The sequence below is a fragment of the Erinaceus europaeus genome, chromosome 7 (assembly GCF_950295315.1).
Source record: "Erinaceus europaeus chromosome 7, mEriEur2.1, whole genome shotgun sequence".
Classification (NCBI taxonomy): Eukaryota; Metazoa; Chordata; class Mammalia; order Eulipotyphla; family Erinaceidae; genus Erinaceus; species Erinaceus europaeus.
In genome coordinates, this window is record NC_080168.1 from 41,869,472 (window position 1) to 41,875,653 (window position 6,182).

Sequence of the window (6,182 nt, forward strand, 5' to 3'; positions counted from 1 at the left end):
CCCCAAATAGGATTTTTCTTAGGGTTGTCAATGTGCCTAGCTTTCTACTAGCTTCTAAGAATACAGTTATACACAGAATGTGAGCTCAGATCTACAGCGATGCAGAGGTCACATAGGCTCCTAAGCTGAATATGGGCTCCAGATCACATCAAATCTATGGGGTTTATATTCAACAATACTTATACCCCTTTACCATATTAGGGAGCTACTCTCTTCCCTGATCCAGCTCTCTGGTCCTTTTTCCAACCATGGCATCATCTCCCCAGACAATAACTAGGATCCACCTGCATATCAGATTTCAGGCTCAGGGGAAAAAAGAAAACAAAATTAGTCAACAACTTGTTTGACTTTATATATTAACTCTTTTTTCAGCCACCAGGTTCCAGATGCTAGCATGATGCCGACCAGACTTCCCTGGACCCCATCAATGTGTCCTGGAGCTCCACTTCCCCAGAGCCCTGCCCCACTAGGGAAAGAGAAAGACAGGCTGGGAGTATGGATCAAGCTGTCACCACCCATGTTCAGCGGGGACACAATTACAGAGGCCAGACCTTCCACCTTTCTGCATCCTACAATGACCTTGGGTCCATACTCCCAGAGGGTTAAAGAATAAGAAAGCTATCAGGGGAGGGGAGGGGATACGGAGTTCCGGTGGTGGGAATTGTGTGGAGTTGTACCCCTGTTATCCTACAGTTTTGTCAATGTTTCCTTTATATAAATTTTTAAAAAATGCAGGTATAACTCAGTTTAATTTCAGTCCCAAGCTCTTGTAGTATGATCAACATTTCCTCCTGTTCACTGAAAACTCAGTGGTGCTGGGCCAAGCAGTGGTACATCCAGGACCCAAGTAGAAGCTTCTAGGCCCCACCTACAGAGGGGGAGCTTCACAAGCAGTGAAGCTGTGCAGCAGGTGTCTCTCTACCTCCCCCCTCAATTTTTCTGTCTCCATTCGAAGTAAATAAAAAAAAACATTGAAACTATCTAAAAGATGACGATGGGAGAGCAATACCTGTTTCTCTACTCTTGGGAGAATTTCTATCCTTGATCTGACTCTGGTATTTGTCCTGATGTGGCAAGCAAACACAAAATGAAGTGGCTTTTTTTCTTTATAAAATGGAAGTATTGACAATACCACAGGATAAGAGGGGTACAATTCCACAGCATTTCATTTAAAATATTTAAAATGTCTGTTTTTATTCTCTTACATCAGCTGTATTTTTTAAAAAGCAACAATCAACCTAATAAATACCCCTATCTCAAAGAAAATGAAGTGTTTTCCTCAGTCCTAGATGGATCCTAAGAGCATTATTGCCCCCCCCCCACCCCCGGGATACTTCTGGAACAAGGAATGTGACAGCACCTGAAGTAAGACATGCAATAATCAAAGCAAGCAATGACAGGTCATGTTTTTGTTTTGTTTTTTAATTTATTTTGGGCAGAGACAGAGAGAAATGGAGAAGAAAGGGAGGAAGGGGGAGATAGGAAAACAGACAGAGAGAGAGAGAACAGAGGAGAAGGCCATGCTATGGCGCTCTGGGTTAAGTGCACATAGTACAAAGAGCAAGGACTAACACAAGGATCCCGGTTCAAGCCACGGGCTCCCCACCTACAGGATGGTGAAGCATGTCTGCAGGTGTCTATCTTGCTCTCCCCCTCTCTGTCTTCCCCTTCTCTTTCAATTTCTCTTTGTCCTATTCAAAAAAAAATCTTTTAAAAAAATGGCCACAGAAGCAGTGGATTTGTAATACCAGCACTGAGCCCCAGTGATAAGCCTGGAGGAAAGAGAGGGGTAGGGAGGGTGTGAGAGAGACCTGTATCACTGTCTCACCATTTGTGAAACTTTCCCCTTGCAGGTGGACTGGGTCCTTTTGCATGGTAACATTTGTGCTCAACCAGATGCGCCACTGTCCACCCACCCACTCCCCCAATGACTGCTCCTTATTTCCATGCACACTGCAGGCTTGACATGTTCAAATGAGCCACAAACAGGACTTTATTTCTTTTACTCACAAATCAGCAGACATGCTTATTTGTGCCCATTTGATAGGTAAGAAAATGGAGGCCTGGAAAACTTACAAAATTAGTTCAAAGCCAAACAATGTCCCAGCCAGTTCCAAGACCCTCCTTCTTAAAGATTTTCTTTCCACTTTTAAATAGAAAATAACGCAGCAGTGATTGTTTATTGATGCATGTACTTATTTGTTTTAAGCAATAGCAGTGCTTGCTTCTCTCCTCATGCCACCTCAAATTGGGTTTCTTAGTCTTAGCTCCCATAAAATGCCTTTAACTGGGGTTGAACAGAGAGTAAACATTCCTGAAAACTTCAGAGAAATACACTAGTAGCTTCTTTTTAAACACTATTCCATTGTGTATTGCACGAAAGCAAAGCACTCTGAGGAAAATGGGGAAGGGAATGGAAGGAGAGGATGTTGGTGTGTTGAGGAAGATGGGCAAGAAGGAGAAGGTGTTGGGGTCCTGGTGCATGTAATGGAAAGGAACCTAAGTTGGAGAAGAGTGTCCTTTTTTATTAAATTTTTTACTAGTGACTTAATTCCATACAATTCTCACCACCAGAGTCCTATGTTCTATCCCCTCCATTGAAAGCTTTCTTATTTAGTCCTCAGAGTATAGACCAAAATTCTTTATGGGATGCAGAAAGTGGGGGGACTGGCTTCTATAATTTCATCTCCATTGGACATGGACGTTGGAAAGTCTGTCCATACCCCCAATCTGTTTCTGCCTTTCCCTAGTGGGCTACTTAATAAGCAGGAACCCAAAGGTAGGAGTGAAACTATAGCAGATGAAATTGGGTGGGAAGAAGCTAAAGAGTCCATTTTAGATATGTTCTAAGGGGCCCATGACTTTAGTAATTTTTGCCTGAGCTTGATAGTTAATATACAGGTGAACCTCTGGGAAGCTGTATTAGGCAGAGATTATCTCCCAAACACAAATAAAATATATAAACAATTAACTTTATACCTCACTGATCTGACCCAGGGCCCACATCTATTCATATTTAGCACAGGAGCACATGTGACCTCTGAGTCCCTGTCAGTCTGAGCTCACAATCCATGGTCACAGCTAGGAATATTCTAGGCTGTACTCATTTCATCAGTCTTCTTCAAGTGGCAGGAGGCTAACCCAGGCTCCCTTAGGATAGTAGGGCAGTTTCTACCATTGCTGATTTATAGTAAGGGCAAGCTCCTGAAGAGGCCCACAGGATGTGATGTTGTTCCTGATGGAGATGACCAGAGATGGTGGAGAGAGGGATCTATCAGAGGTCTATTCCCTGAACTAGAGCCCCAGATGATGGGGTGGCCTGTCACTGACCAAAAAGGTCAGTGAGCTAGTCTCTTCCCCTATCTAGCTTTTGTAATTCTTTCTTTATTTGACAAGGTGAAACTTTTTCCCAGAGGAAAAAGTATTTTGCAGACACCTACCATGGGGAAATGAGAGGCTGTATTTGTGTGTCAACAACTGTATTGTAAACTATTAACCATCATTCCCCACCCCAATAAAATGATTTTTAAATATTTATTTATTCCCTTTTGTTGCCCTTGTTGTTTTATTGTTGTAGTTATTCTTATTGTCATTGTTGGATAGGAGAGATAGAAATGGAGAGGAGGTGAAGACAGAGAGGGGGAGAGAAAGATAGACACCTGCAGACCTGCTCCAGCACCTATGAAGTGACTCTCCTGCAGGTGAGGAGCTGAGGCTTGAACTGGGATCCTCATGTCCTTGCGCTTTGTGCCACGTGTGCTTAACCTGCTGCACTACCGCCTGACTCCCAATAAAATTATTTTTAAAAAATCATTCAAGAAACAAAGGAAAGTGTCCACACACTATGATAGGTAGACTCACTAAAGATGAGTTTCCTTATGATATAAAATTTGTAGCAGATTTTCCAACTACCTTCTCATCATTTGGATGGAATCTAATGTGTTGTTGTTAATGAAATGTCTGGCACTGGATATTGAGGACATGGTCAATCAAGAAGCATCCAAAAACTCAACCTCTCAGCACTGACACACTGACAATGGCCAAGCAGAGTTAAGTATCACGTTCCAAGACATGCATGTGTGTACTTGGCAGCTTTAGAGCTGACTTACATGAATTGAGATGTTGAAGATTTCTCAACCACTGCAGGTCATTGGTCTCTTTCCAACTGACCCCCTACATAAAAGGCTGAGTTAATCATAATCTATTGAGTTCATGGAATGGGTTCCAACAATATCACTCGTCTGATCTATTGCTTCCCTTTGATCTTCATTCCTCACTTGTATTCCCTTCCCTGAGAGGAAACTTTGCTAATACATGAGCTATTTACCCTTGGATTGGGGTTTCTGTTTTTTGTTTTGTTTCAAATGCTTAGAAAAACTTAAGCGTATGTTTGGCATAGATGTGAGTAAGAGAGAGAGTGGAGGTGTACTATAGATTTCATAGTTTCTGACTTTCATCAGTCAACTTTGTTCTTCAACTGTAGCCGTACTGATGGATGTCACCTATTCTTTCTTTTTCTCATTGGTGTAGAGGGTGTGCTACACTGAGAATGGAGTATCTACCTGCCACATATGACTTCATCCCTCAGCCACAGACACCTAGTCTGTCTTTAGCCTCTAGCCCCCCCCCCCACGCACACACACAGTAATGCTGTAATTGTCATCTTTGTGACTTCGTTCACCTGGAAGAGAATTTTTCAGAAATGAATGGTGGGCTAGAATCCAAAGCAACATATATACTCAGTTAAGACAAAATGCTGCCAAACTGCCCTTTAGAGAGGCTTGTTCTAGGGGATGGTCAGTGACACACCCAGTTGAGCACACATGTTACCAAGAGCAACAACTCTGGCTCAAGGTCCCCAGTCCCCACCTGCAGAAGAATGATTTACAAGCAGTGAACCAGAACTGCAGGTCTCTCTTTCTCTATTTCTATCTCCCCCTTCCCTATCAATTTCTGTCTCTCTCATATCAATAAAAAAGGAAAAAAACCTTTTAAAATAAAAGCTTCTTCTAGCGTATGCTCCCAACCCAAATGAAAGAATTATTATGGCCAGGCATGTCCAATACTTAGCATTTTCCAAATACTAGATTCTGGGCATCTCTAAGCATGCTGATTTTACCTATTTTTAGTACATTTTTAAAAATTGTTTTAAATCTTTATTTATTGGATAGAGACAGTCAGAAATTGAGAGGGAAGGGGGTGATAGAGAGGGAGAGAGACAGAGAGACACCTGCAGCACTGCTTCATCACTTATGAAACTTTCCCCCTGCAGGAGGGGACCAGGAGCTCGAACCTGGGTCCTTGCACACTGAAACATGTGCACTCAACCAGATGTACCACCACCTGGCCCCACCTGTCTCTTTAAACGAATGAGTTTGAGCATCTCTTTATCTCTCCCAGGCTGTGAATCGGTCTTTGGTCTTTATAATGTCCATTGCCTAATTTTCCTTGGAATGTTTGTTTACCCTTATTGATATGCAGGAATGATTTGCATGGTCTAGAAATTACCGCTATGCCTTTTGCAGTCACTGAAGGTACCATCTTCTTTTCTGTCACTATTCTTTAACTATCAACTGCTGCCCTTTCTTGGGGGGGTGGAAGTACATAGGAGGCATGGAGGCAATGGGCCTGTCTTCATGCACATGTGCCATGCACAAGCTCACACTCCCCACCTGCAGGGAAGAAGCTTCATGAGAAGTGAAGCAAGTCTGCAGATAACTTTTTCTCTTTCTCTCTGTGTTCCCCTCCCCTATCAGTTTCTCCTTGCCCTATCTAGTGAAAATTTTTTAAATTAAGTACATAGAAAATACACATTTTATCTGATCTGGGGCCCAAATTCAGCTTAGAAGCCTATGTGAACTCTGCATCCCTATAGATCCGACCTCACATTCTGTGGTCAAGAGTAGGAACATTCCAAGCTGCTCCAATATCAACCCATCTTCCTCAGGTGTAGCATACAGTATTTTCTCCAGCCTCCCTTCAGGGAATGGAACATTCTCTACCGTTGTTGATCCACATTGAAAGCAAGGTCCTATGGGGGCCCACAAAGGGGTCTGTTTTGTTGTTCCTGATAGAGATGACTGGTAACAATGGAGAGAGGGATTTATTTTAGGTCTAGGCCCATCATGTCTGTTTGGGAATCTCAGGACTCCTTGACTAAGGCCCCAGCTAATGGGGGGGCC